Source organism: Phragmites australis, chromosome 3 (genome assembly GCF_958298935.1).
Source record: "Phragmites australis chromosome 3, lpPhrAust1.1, whole genome shotgun sequence".
In the NCBI taxonomy this organism is placed as follows: domain Eukaryota; kingdom Viridiplantae; phylum Streptophyta; class Magnoliopsida; order Poales; family Poaceae; genus Phragmites; species Phragmites australis.
Window position 1 is genome coordinate 9,548,030 of NC_084923.1, and position 13,492 is coordinate 9,561,521.

The window sequence follows — 13,492 nt, forward strand, 5'->3', positions numbered from 1 at the left end:
TGTCATCTTGCCTTTGAGCCCTTGAACTGGAGGCCATAGCCTTTCCCTTTCCTCTCCCTCTCATTGCCTACATCTTTGTTGTGCCACGAGACACATCTGTGGTTGGTGCTGGCTCATCAATGTGAATACGTCCTGATGAGACCGACACCTTCTGAACAACCTTGCAAACGCGATCTTGTCCACCACTGCTGCCACTGCCATTGCTACTGCCACTGCCCTCAGTTTGCTATGGAGAAGTATCACTTTGTGCAAGCGAATCATGCCTGACTTTTGTTCTCCTATGAAATGCATAACCAACAAAACAATCTCCCCCCATCTCAAGAAGTCATGAGATACACATGAAAGATATTCTTGACATACAAGAAAATTTGCTCAAGAATTTGAATTGAGGAATAGAAGCTTGATAGGAAGCTTCTGGACAACCTGGAGTATCTGGATCAACTCGGAGACCCCGGATTGCACGACCCTAGGCAAAAACTTAGGGTATGAAGGATGTGTCTAATGCATTTGCAAGCCCTTAATATATGTGAATCTAGGAAGAAAATAGCGCATATTTACCAAAGGGATTTGACTCTAAGGTGTGGCATTAAGAGATTGGGTGGATCGAACTTGAGATGTACCTTTAGGTTAAATGAGGCGCTCGAAGACGATCTGGAGGGTAGGCCGGAGAATTCGACCACCAGAGGAAGTCTCTAGGTGAAGAACTTGGAAATTCCACAGTTGAAGCTTGAGATCGCCGGAGGGGAGGATTACCACAGTGGAAGGAAGAAAGAGGAGTTGGAAAGATGGAATGAAGAGGTACCCTGTCAGGAGGAGGTTATAGACTAGATAATCCGGAGACTCCAAGTTCTGTCAACTTGACAGACCAGCAGAAGCTGAGGGCCTCCAGAATCCAGATATTCTGGCTAGGGCTGAAACAGATTTTGGAGATAAGATTCGACGAGGATCTTTGGGTGATGGATTGTTGGACATATAAAATATTTAACCACTTGTGATCAGCCAACAAACAACAATACGTAGCTATGATCATAAGTAGTAAATTATGATCATAAGATCATAGAATCAAATATTTTCAAAAATAGCACTCAAAAGAAATTTTTGCTAACATCTAGTTATCAAAGCTACAAAGCTAAAACAATCAATTGCATGCAGTATATCAAGCCACGTTGCAAGAATCTAGGATGTTTAGCTGACTTCTCAACTCGCAAAACCTTTCCTTGTCTAGTGGCTTGGTGAGTATATCGGCTAGTTATTTTTCGGTTCTCACATGGTGAATATCGATATCCCCTCTGGTTAAGTGGTCTCTCAAGAAATGGCGATAGATGTCTATATATTTGGTTCTTGAGTGTTGTACGGGATTGTTGGCTATTTTGATGACACTCTCATTGTCACACAAAAGTGAGACTTCGATCATGTTGTAGTCATAGTCTCTCAAGGTTTACCACATCCAAAGTAGTTGTGTGCAACAAGTGCCCGTAACAACATACTCGACTTCGACGGTGGATAGGGCTATGAATTTTTTTAGGACCAAGACACCAAGGACCTACCCAAAAATTGGCAAGTCCCAGACGTACTCTTCCTATTCACTTTGCAACCGGCATAATCAGAATCCGAATAGCTAATAAGTTCAAAGGATGAACCTTTAGAATACCATAAGCCAAGGTATGGAGTATGAACCAACTATCTAAGTATCCTCTTAACGGCCACTAAATGGCACTCTTTTGGAGCGGCTTGAAATCTTGCACACATGCACACACTAAGCATAATATCAGGCCTAGATGCACAAAGCTAAAGCAAAGAACTAATCGTGGAGTGATATACCTTTTGATCCACGGCCTTACCATTTTCATTTAGGTCGAGATGTCCATTAGCTTGCATTGGAGTCTTGATTGGCTTGGCATTCTCTATGTCAAACTTCTTGAGCATGTCTTTGATGTACTTAGTTTGATATATAAACGTTCTTTCTTTGAGTTGCTTGATTTGAAATCCTAGAAAGAACTTTAATTCGCCCATTATTGACATTTCAATCTCTTTGTCATAATCCTACTAAACTCTTCACAAAATATTTTATTAGTAGAAAAGAGTTTAATTGGCTTTGTCTATTTCAAAACCTTTTTTGATAAGAAAATCCCTAAGATATTTATACCATGCTCTAGTTACTTTCTTAAGCCCATATAGTGCCTTATGGAGTTTGTATACATGGTTGAGAAACTTGGGATCTTCAAATCTGGGTGTTTGCTCACAAATACCAATTCGGGGATTGGTCCATTGAGAAAAGCGCTCTTCACGTCTATTTGATACAACTTGAAATCATGTTGAGTAGCATAGGTAAGTAATATACGAATTGATTCAAGCCTAGCTACAGGAGCATAAGTCTCACCAAAATCCAAACCTTCTATTTGCGTGAAGCTTTGAGCAACAAACCTTGTCTTGTTTTTCGTAACGATCCCATTCTCATCTTGTTTGTTCCAGAAGACCCACTTGGTGCCAATCATATTTTGATTTGGCCTTTCCACCAATGACCAAACTTAATTTCTCTTGAAGTTGTTGAGATCTTCTTGCATGGCCATCACCCAATCCGGATCACCAAGTGCATCTTCCACCTTCAACGATTCCAAGGAGGAAACAAAAGAGTAATATTCATAAAAATTTGCAATTCTAGAGCGAGTGGTTACCCCCTTTTGTATATCACCGAGGATGTTGTCAACCAGGTTATCTCTTTGGATACTTTGATAGACTCTTGGATGTGGCACTTGGAATTGAGGTTAAATGTGATCCACTTCATCATCATCAAGCAATTTGTTGGAGTCATCATGAGCTTGGTCTTGATCTTGACTTGATGTATGTGTCTCCACTTGAGTTGATAAAGATGGATGAACTTGATCATTATTGGGCACTTATTGCTCTTGAGGCTCTTGAGACTTGATTTCACCTATTGCCGTCTTCTTTTTTGCCTCGCTTGGAATTTCTTCATCATCTAAAATATTAGGATCAACTTGCTCCATTTAGGAGCCATTAGATTCATCAAATGTCATGTCACACACGATTTCAACACAACTGATGATTTTGCTAAAAACATGGTAGGCGTAGGCATTTGATCTATAACCAAGCAAGAAACCTACATCTACTTTAGGAGCAGACTTACTACTTTTATCTTCTTATTTGGAATAAAACATTTGCTATCAAAAACTCCAAAGTATAAAACATTAGGCTTGTTACCAGTTAGAAGCTCATGAGCGATCTTCTTTAAGATCTTGTGGAGATACAACTAGTTGATGGCATGGCATGCGGTATTGACGGCCTCTACCCAAAATTGATCTGGAATCTTATACTCATCAAGCACGATCCTTGCTGACTCTATGAGAGTCCTATTCTTCCTCTAGACAACACTATTTTGTTAAGGGGAGTAGGGTGCCGAGAACTCGTGCTTGATCCATTCTTCATCAAGAAACTCTTCAACTTGAATATTCTTGAATTTGCTTCTATGTCTCTTCTCACCCTTTAAATCTTCACATCAAATTCATTTTGAGCTCTTCTAACAAATTTCTTGAATATGGTTTGTGTTTCACTCTTATCATGCAAAAAGAATACCCAAGTGAAACGAGAATAGTCATCAACAATAACCAAACCATATTTGTTACCGCCAATTCTTATGTAGGCGATCGGTCCAAATAAATCCATGTGAAAGAGCTCCAAAGACCTTATGGTCATCATCACATTCTTGGTAGGATGAGGAGCTCCAACTTGCTTACCCGCTTGATATGCACTACAAATTCTATCTTTCTCAAAAGAAACATTTCTTAGTTCTAGGATGTGCTCCCCCATTAGAAGTTTAGACAAATTTCTTATAGTAACATGGGCTAGTTGTCGGTGTCATAGCCAAACCATGCTAGACTTAGCAATCAAGCAAGTCTCAGGTCTCACTTCATCCTTTAGAAAATCAACAAGATAAAGCTTACCCTTTAACCAGCCGATGAAAGCTATTGAGGAGTCTTCCCTTTTATAGACAGTCACACCTTCATTAGTGAAAAGGCAATTGTAGCCCATCTCACAAAGTTATGATACGGACAACAAATTATAACTAAGAGATTTGACCAACAAAACATTAGAGATGACAATTTTACCTAAACCAATTACTTCTCCTTTTCCATCATCACCAAAAACAATAATCTCATGAGATCCTCTATTTTCTTCAAATGATGAGAACATACTTTTTTCTTCGGTCATATGATTTGTGCATCTGCTATCAATCACTCTACTTGATCCACCGAAGGAGTATGCATACAAAACAAAGTAATCTTTTGTTTTAGGTACCCAAATTTGCTTGGTCCTTTCATGTTAGTCGCAAGCACTTTTGGCAGCCACACACTACTTTTGACAACTCGATCATTTGTACGGGTGCCAACATATAGAGCAACCACTTTATCATGGTGGTTTCTCTTCAAAACATAAGATGCATAAAAAGTAGACTGAGGTGCATAGCATTTGGGTCGTTTGGCTTGTGTGGTGATACCATTTTTCATGCCTCCCTTGATGAACTTGAGGTACTCCTTGCCATTAATCACTACACGCTCACTTGGCTTGCTCGTATGCATACCAAATTCAAGCCCTCTCTTTTGCCTATTGCCCTTGGCCTCAATGGTCTTGTATAGTGCATCCTTGGATTTATATATCTTGATGCATCTATACTTAACCAAGGCATTTAACCTCTCATTTTTCTTTTGTAATACTTGCAAAGATTGAATATTAGTAGCACAAGCATTTATATCAATATTGTAGCAACGAGAACAACTATTACTAGTAGAAGCAGTAGAGAGTGAAGTTGTATCATTAGATGTGGGAGTGCTATTCTTGAGGACATCGAATTGCACTTCAAGAGCTTTATAAAATTCATTCAAACTTTTGAAATTCTCTTAAAGTGTGATATTTCTATCCTCAAGACTAGCAATTGAGATATTGGACAAATCAAGATCTTTGATCAATTTCTCAACTTTCTCCTTCTCTTTAGCAAGGATCTCCTTTAGTTCAAGGTTTCTCTTCTTTTCAAGGATGAATAAGTCATCTTACTTCTCGAGAATCTCCTCTTGACTCTATATTGTTTCCATTAGCTCTTTTTATCTTAGACATAGAATTTTTACTAAGACCTTTAAGCATACTTTTACAGCCACTATCACTTTCACTATCACTATTTAGGAGTTTGAGTTGTGATTTTACTTTGCGCCCTTTTTTCCATGAGACACTTAGGAGTGTCGTCGTCATTGCTCATCTTGCCAAAGAGAGACTTTGTCAGTGTAGAGTGGATGGCGATGGTGGCAACCCCTTCATCATCGGAGTTGGAGTCCCACTCCTCGCCAATATGGGCTTAACCCGAATATTTCTTTTTGTGGGTTTTCTATTCGTCCTTCTTGAAAGGCTTGTTCTTCTTTTCTTTCTTGTCCTTACTTTTCTTATTAGGACACTTGGCAATGAAGTGCCCAACTTCGCCGCACTCATAGCATGCTCTCTTGAATGTTCTTCTCTTGGGCATGTCTCTCTTGTACTTGCTATATCCACCCATCTTCATGAATTTCTTGAACTTTCTTACAAAGAACATTATTTCTTCATCATCCGAGCTCTTATCTTCACTTGAGCTAGATTCTTCAACTTACTTGCTTTTGTTTGCCTTGAATGCTACCTCTTTATTTTTTGAGATTAAGCTTTGCTTGGCAAGATTCTTGACTTTATTTGCTTCCTCCTCTAGGAGCTCATGAGCAAGTATTCTACCAAGCATATCACTTCGTGTGAGCCTCTTGTAATCTCTTCTTTCTCGGATGAGAGTGACCAAGGTAGGGCTTCTTGGTGCAAAAGCTCTTAGCAATCTTCGCACCACCTTGTGGTCATTTAGCTCTTCACTTCTAAGCCCTCTTATCTTGTTTACTAGTACTATCATACGGTCATACATAGCGTAAGGGGTTTCATCATCCTCCATAACAAATCTTCTTAATTTGCCTTCAAACAACTCTATCTTGGATTCCCTCACGCTTGTGGTGCCTTCAGGCGTGACTTGAAGTGTGCCTCATATCATTTTGGCTTCTTCAAGCCCATCCACCTTATTAAACTCCTCGGGGCTCAAAGCACCAAGCAACACATTTGCGGCTTCTGCACAGCGGTGTAGATTTTGCTCTTCATCGGGAGTGAGCTCTTTGTCTTCTTCCAGCAACGTAAAACATGTGCAAATAATCTTCCAAATACTTAGATGAAAGGATATTAAATGTAATTTCATTTTGTGCCTCCAAGTGGCATATTGTGTGCCATCAAAGTATGACGAACGCCTGGATGGCACGGAAATATAAGAATTGGAAGTATTCAATTTATCATAATTGAGCTTGATTGCGACTCCCTTACCTTTACCATTACTCAATGTCGAATATCACCCTTCGGACTCGTTGGCCTCTTCGGACTCTTCTCCCCGAATGCTGATATCTTCAAATCCTCCAAGCGGTGCAACCTTGTAGGAGGTTAGGCTCTGATACCAATTGAATGTACGTGATGTCGCCTAGAGGGGGTGAATAGGCGTTTCCTGAAATTTAAAACTTCATAGCGGATTATAAAGTTTGGATACTCTAGGTAAGGGTGGCAATTTCCCCCATTGGGTCGGTTCCCCGCGGGTTTCAAACCCGACGGGGGCGGGTTCGGGTGAAAAAAACCCCCGCGAAGCTATTGGGTCGGGTCCTTAACTCGGGTCGGGTTCGGGTTCGGGTTCAGGTATGTTTATTCACCTGCGGGTGTCACCCAAAACCCGAAACCCCGCCTCGCTCTGCCCCACCCCGCTCGCCCGCCCCGTCGCGCCCGCCCCGCTCGCCCGCCCCAACCCGACCCGCAGACGTCACACTGCCAGGTTTCGGATTGCCCCATTGGGTTTCGGGTCCCCGTCGGGGCCGGGGGCGGGGGTGGTTTTGCGTCCGATATTGATTTTAGGTTCAGGTCGGGTTTGGCGAGTCGGGTATCAGGTTCGGGTTCGTTCCAGAAAAACCCGGCGAGGGCAGACCCGTTGCCATCCCTAACTCCGGGTCAATCCGGAGACCCGGGTTGTACAAGATCCGGATACTTCCGGGTGAACCCGGATAGTCTGGAAATAACAGGAAATCAAAAACTATGAATTTTTAAGAAAATCTAGTTGAGTCTATGAGTTACCACAAGTTCCAATTGATGTATGAGCTTCTTTTCAACAACCACATGCGGTCAAAAACTCACAAACAAGTAAATTAGGGCAAACTACCCAAAAGATCAACTAGAACAAGAAAGTATGCAAGAAAGTAAATAAGACAAATATTTGTTTCCCGAAGTTTGGAGCATTTCCAGCGGGCTGCTCTTTCGCCCTCCTATGATGGGCACACGAGCAAATTCGACCCAGGAAAAGTGGAATTGAAACCTACCGCACGCGTTCAATAGTATGCGCCACTGCTGGTCTTTCACTTGGAATGGAACAGGAATCTCTTTGGCCCGGGGAATCCCAAACAAAATGTCATCAGCGTATCGCGCATAGTAGATCCTGAGTGACCACTCGATATCTTCCTCGGGTCCTTGCACTGATATTTCTAGTGACTCGAAGCCTTTATCAAGTTGATGCAGGAAGAAATGAATAAGGACAGGAGACACAGGGCTACCTTGCGGGATTCCTACTTGTGTGCAGGCATAGTTTACTTTGTCCCGGCCCTTCTCACTTCTGGTTCATCAAGATAGGCTGGATAGTGGCACATCTCCATTTCTTCCATTCATTATCCAGAAAACTACTGCTTTCAAGGTACATTCCATTTTCTGGAAATCCAGCAGGGATAGTAGCTCCCTTTTCGAGGGCAAAAAACCTTGTTAGGCTATCCGAGATTTTCTCTTTTTTCCAACTTTTTGGAGTGCAATGATCCTACATCTCTATTGAGGTGCTCACAAACAACTGCATCTCTCTCAACCCTTATCCTCACCGAGCGACCACAAAGATCAAGCTCGGGGCTTACTCAACATTCATCTTCTCTTGCGGAAGCGATGATGACCTTCACAAACTTGTTGGGCACTTCACAAGCCTGGGTCCTCTTCAGCTGATGCTTAACCGTCTAGGAGCTCGGAGCTCCAAGAGTAACGAATGTGAGTCGATGGCTTGATGATGAACTCAAGTGCTTAAAAGATGGATATAAGCTCAATAGCACCTAATCTCACTTTTCAACCCAAACTCTCAAATCCTTGCTAGAATTAATGCACTAGATGAGTGGGAGGGCTCTAAAGAGGCTATGAAGTGCTTTGTCTCGAGTTAGTTTAGTAGCCATGGATGAAGGGGGGAAGGGGGTATTTAAACCCAACCCCTAAAACTAGCTGTTACAACACTTTTTGTACTAACCCGGAGTATCCGGGTTCACTAAAGTATCCGAGTTGGCCTTCGAAAGTGCCATAGAGACCTCTGTCTGGAGCCCTATCTGGAGGGTTCGGACCTTCACCATATCCCGAAGTATCCGGGTCAACCCAGAGACTCCGAGTTGGGCACTCAAGCCCAAACAGAGAGCTTGAGTCGGAGTCTAACCAGGAGACTTCGGGCCACTGACCAGAATCCAGAGTATTCGGGACAACCCGAAGACTCCGGATGGAGTACATAGGTTCTACCCGAGCATATCTGGTTGGAGCCTTACCCGAAGGTTCTAGTGACCCGAAGACTCTGGATCAACACGAACACTAAGGTTCTAGTGACCCGGAGACTCCGGATCAGCCCGAACACTCCGGGTGCAAACAAACACTAAGACCTTCCCGGTGTCCGTGGGGTGATTGTGTCTATCATATTTGGTCTAAAAGAGTCATTTGAGCATTGAGACATCTTCAAGTCAACCTAAACGCATCCCTCTTGATAGTACGGCATTCCTAAACTCAAGTTCGAGAATAAAAACAATTTAAACCTAATGAGTAACTACATGTCACTTCTCTTTTCTCTTTGAGGGACGTCAACATCGTTTAACTTCTCCAATGAGACTAGAATCTATTCATAACTTTAATAAACGCATTAGTCCCTTAATTGTTTATCATTAATTATCCAAAACTCATATAGAGGGCCTAGATGCACTTTTAGAAACCTCGACCGCTATATCATCGAAACCAAAGCTTGGTACAATCCTAAGGACACACCACGAGCATTCAAGCCCCAAGATCTAGTCCTACGGCGGGCATTGGCTCCGGGGAAGTTGCACAACAAATGGGAAGGACCCTACCTCATCCTCACGTCTAATAGACCAGACTCTTATCACTTGGCAAATATGGAGGAGGCCCCCTCGAGCACACTTGGAACACAAAAGCACTCCGGAGGTACTACGTGTAAAAACAGGGAGCTACCACAGCACCTCCAAGAGCACATGTATATGCTAAATAAAAAATCGAAGGTGTTTTATACATCTCAAAGAGTGTCTCCAAGAGCACATCTTCAAGCCATTCAAATCAACAAGTCATATATCCAATGGGGGATTCCAAACGGAGATCATCCCTCCAGGCTAAAAAAAGAGTAGCACAATCCCAGGCCCTAAGGCGGCGCAGGCGTTTCAGATGCGGCACCACGCCTCGAAGACTAATGCAGTAGTGTCCACCATCAGAAGATGACGATGTGCACACGGCACCCTGTCGCCCTCGGCCCCTGCCGGCCCGCCCTGCGTGGTGCACTGGTGCGCGCTGACTGCTGAGTCTTAGAGTCTGCTGATGCCTAATGTCCTCGGTGACTCGGCCAGTGACGATGCCGCCAACGAGAGACAAATCCCATCCCTTTCTCCTGGAGCCACCACGAGCTGCTGTCAACACCAACATAGGTTAGTTTTTTGTTTGCATCAGACGCAATTTAGGTTTTAGACTGCAATATAGTAGTGCATCAGGTAAATTCAGAACATGAAGCTCATATGAGATGGATATTGTGCGGTACTTTCAGATATTTGTCTTTGTTTGATCATTTGCCAGTTGCCATTGTGCTGGTAAATTCCCTCTAGATGTAATTGTTTGATCAAGCAATGTAATGGTAAATTCCCTCTAGATGTATCCTGAGCTGTGATGGGAGATTAGTTCTGCACTTGTATAAATGTTTCTGCATTATGGTCTAGAGTAAAAAGTTTGAGAAACATTTGGTCTCATGCATTGGTGGAAGGTTTTCCGCCACCCAGAATTCCGCTAACCCACGGACATTGGCGGTTCCACCTGTACCACCGCCGTCAGCAGCTGCCTCCAACGTGATGTCCCAGTTTATCGACGACGCATGGCCCCTCGGCGTTGAGCCCGCTCCATTATGTGTGCTGGAGCGAGCCATGGCCTCTTGAAGAAGCGGCGCAGAGAGCTTATCTACTAGGAATATGCAAAGGTTAGGGTTGGTGGATGCGTGCGCAAGAACTCGAGTCATAAAAATAGAGGCACCTGATGAGAATGACGCTCATCCACAACACGCACCTTATAAATTAGGGAATGGGCTGTTACCTCCTCGCAGCGAGTGTGCACGTCATGTCTCCTCTCCCTGCAATCATAGGGAGGCATAACCGCTCGCCACGATGCTCCAATACCAAGGCGTTACTCATCTCTTATACCGACCGGACAGGCGCGATTACATCACCCATTGTACGCTGCATTTAATGATCTCCCTCGTAGGTAACGTTGGGTATTCAGCCTGCACCCATGACCGGCATTCCAATGTTCAGCATCATTGAAGGATTGAAGGCCCTACTCCGGATACCCAGGGATAGCCGCACCGCTGGCCATCCTCCCGAGGGGCTGCTGTTGGGGGAATCGCTATTAAGGACCCTCGACATCCCTTGGCCCCAGAAATTCAAGCCCGAAGACCGCCAGGCTCCAGTCCCCTCCAAGGCGATGTTGAAGGCCGTGCCTCCGGAGACCCAAAGCCTTCAGAGCCTTTGAAAAGATAAACCAGGAGGGAGGCCACAGGCCACCCCCATGTGTAGTGAGGTGGCCTGCATTTATTGCTGGTGCAGCGGTGGTCGCCTGACACAATGGTGCAAGTGGTGGTCGCCTGACACCATGGCATAAGTGATGGCTGCTTAACACCAGGGCGCAAATGGTGTCCGCCTGACACGCTGGTACAATGTGGCGTCAAAATAAATGATTGTCAGAGTATTGAGTATGGGGGCGTCCTAGCTAATGGGACTCACAAATGATATGGCAACCGACAGGGGATATTTCCTGAACTCTGAACCATTGCGCGACCAGTTTAAGGCTCGCTCGACTAGTGTGAGTCTTGCGCGACCAGCCTCCTTGCAATATATTGTGATCCCATGACTAGCCCATTCTGGTCGCGAGACGTCCATACCTAATCTTTCTACTCGCATTTATTGATTTCTACTCAAGTGTTTTCTTTCCCGAGGCACCTCCTTCAGTTGACAAAGTCGTGGCCAGTACAGATGGGTAGTGCCTCATCCTGTAGCATTAAATGCTATGGAGTGGGGTTTTGTGGATCGACTTGGCATCGCGCGACAAATGGGACAGGGTATGTAGAACAACTAGGCAAGCGGATGAGTTCGCAGGCGGGCTCAAGGAAGGTTGGGACGGAGCAGCTTGGCAGTTAAGCTTGCGGCTCATAGCGAGGGGACATGCAGGGCTACTGAGGTAAAGTAAAAGTGAAGGCATCCAAGATAATGGGATGGGTCCTGTATGTAACTTCTTGAGTTTAAACATATTAATTAATTGCAAAATTCAGTCTGAATTAAAACTTTTTTATGATTAATTAGGCAAACTAAGATAAGGAAATACGTATATATGAATGTATATGTACCAGTATGAATACAAACATATATATTAAGTATACTAAATTAAATAGGGTTCCAAGGTGCACTAGAATCAATTCAAAATAGTCCCTACATTAAATTGGCTCTTATGCTTTGGTTTGAGATTTTACGTTTATTGTGTGGAGATTTGAAATTGAATGTCTCTCAATTTCAAATCTACTCTTAGATTCTATTTCGCTCCAACCCAATTTGAATTCAAATCCTTTGATTCAAATCATCTTCAATAAACTCGAGACCAAGCCCAAATAATAATTCAAATATATTTATTTGAAATGATCCTAATACAAAGTTTAATTCAAATTCGAATCCCTCATTTGAATTTAATCTCAAAATCAAATTCCTTTTCTTTTTCTTTTTCTTCCGTGGGCCGGATTCTCCTCTCCCTTCTTCCCCCGCGCGGCCCAGCCAACCGGCCCAGCCTTCCGTTTCTCCCCCGCGCGTCTCATCCAACAACGATAGCGGCCGTCTTCCTCCCATACGAGTGCCGGCCCAGCTCACCCCGCGTCGGCCTGCCCCCACGCGTGTTTCTCTACCGTCCACGTGTCGCACATCCGACCACTTCCCCCGCCGCGCTCCTCTCTTTCCTCCTCTAACGCGACGCCACGCCTCACTGGCGCTCGCCATCGCAACACCGGAGAGCCACTTGCTCTCTCCCCCATACGCCATCCTCTCCGCTCTTTCACTCCCTCTCTGCTCTCTCTTCCCCGCAGCCCGAGGGCCTAGCACCGCGCGACTTTCGGGCCCCGCATGAGCGTGGACGGCTTGGCAAATAAGCTTGCGGCTCACGACGAGGGGATAGACGGGGGTACCGAGTAAAGTAAAAGTGGAGGTGTCCAAGAGGATGGGACGGGTCCTGCAGTACCACCAGCGCAAGGTGCAGCACGCACGCTCCACGTGGTGATAGCCTGAGAAAAGAATATCTAGCTAGGTATGGATCTACTGAAAGGGGTCTGCTTGTAAGTTCTCCTTCTCTTGTATATAAATCAAGAGGAATGAGTCTAGAGGGGAGGTGAAACTCATTTGTAACCAGTTCACAAACACTCATAACCAAATACATATGATGTAGGGTTGTTATCCCTCGGGAGGTATAAATCTAGATAACCTCTGATGTTCTTAGTTCATCACATTATAAGCGTCATTCACGCGTCTATCGACCGGTACACCTCAGAATTATTATCTAGGATTAACCCACAACAACGATCCGTCACTAGGACAATCGCCTTACAGCCGTATGGATAATTACTGAGCTAGCCCGCTCTATAATTGTATAGTATAAGATATATATCTATGCCTACCTTTTAGAGACACGTTTATATATTTACATTCTGTATATCCGTGTAAATATAGGCCTTTAGCCATCAAACCAAAGGGAAAAAAGATTGTTCAGGTAATTTTGATATTTCTTTATTTTTTATCTTTTCTTCGAGTTTGAAATATTCATGTGACTTGACTCTTATCATTTTATTTGTGAAAGATAGTTTTTTTAATACCAGGAACATAAGAGGACGGAAGTGTATTTTTCCACTTTATTCCCTTCGAAAGCCAATACTGCAAATACCAATATACGATGGCAAAATAGAGACAGGGGGCGGTCCTACCGACCGACCGACGCTGTCTGAATCTGATACCACGGCGTAGTTTGCTTGGATATCGTACCTGGAAGAAGCATAGCCGTGCGATCGAAAAAGGAGGTACACGTGGCGACAGATCCC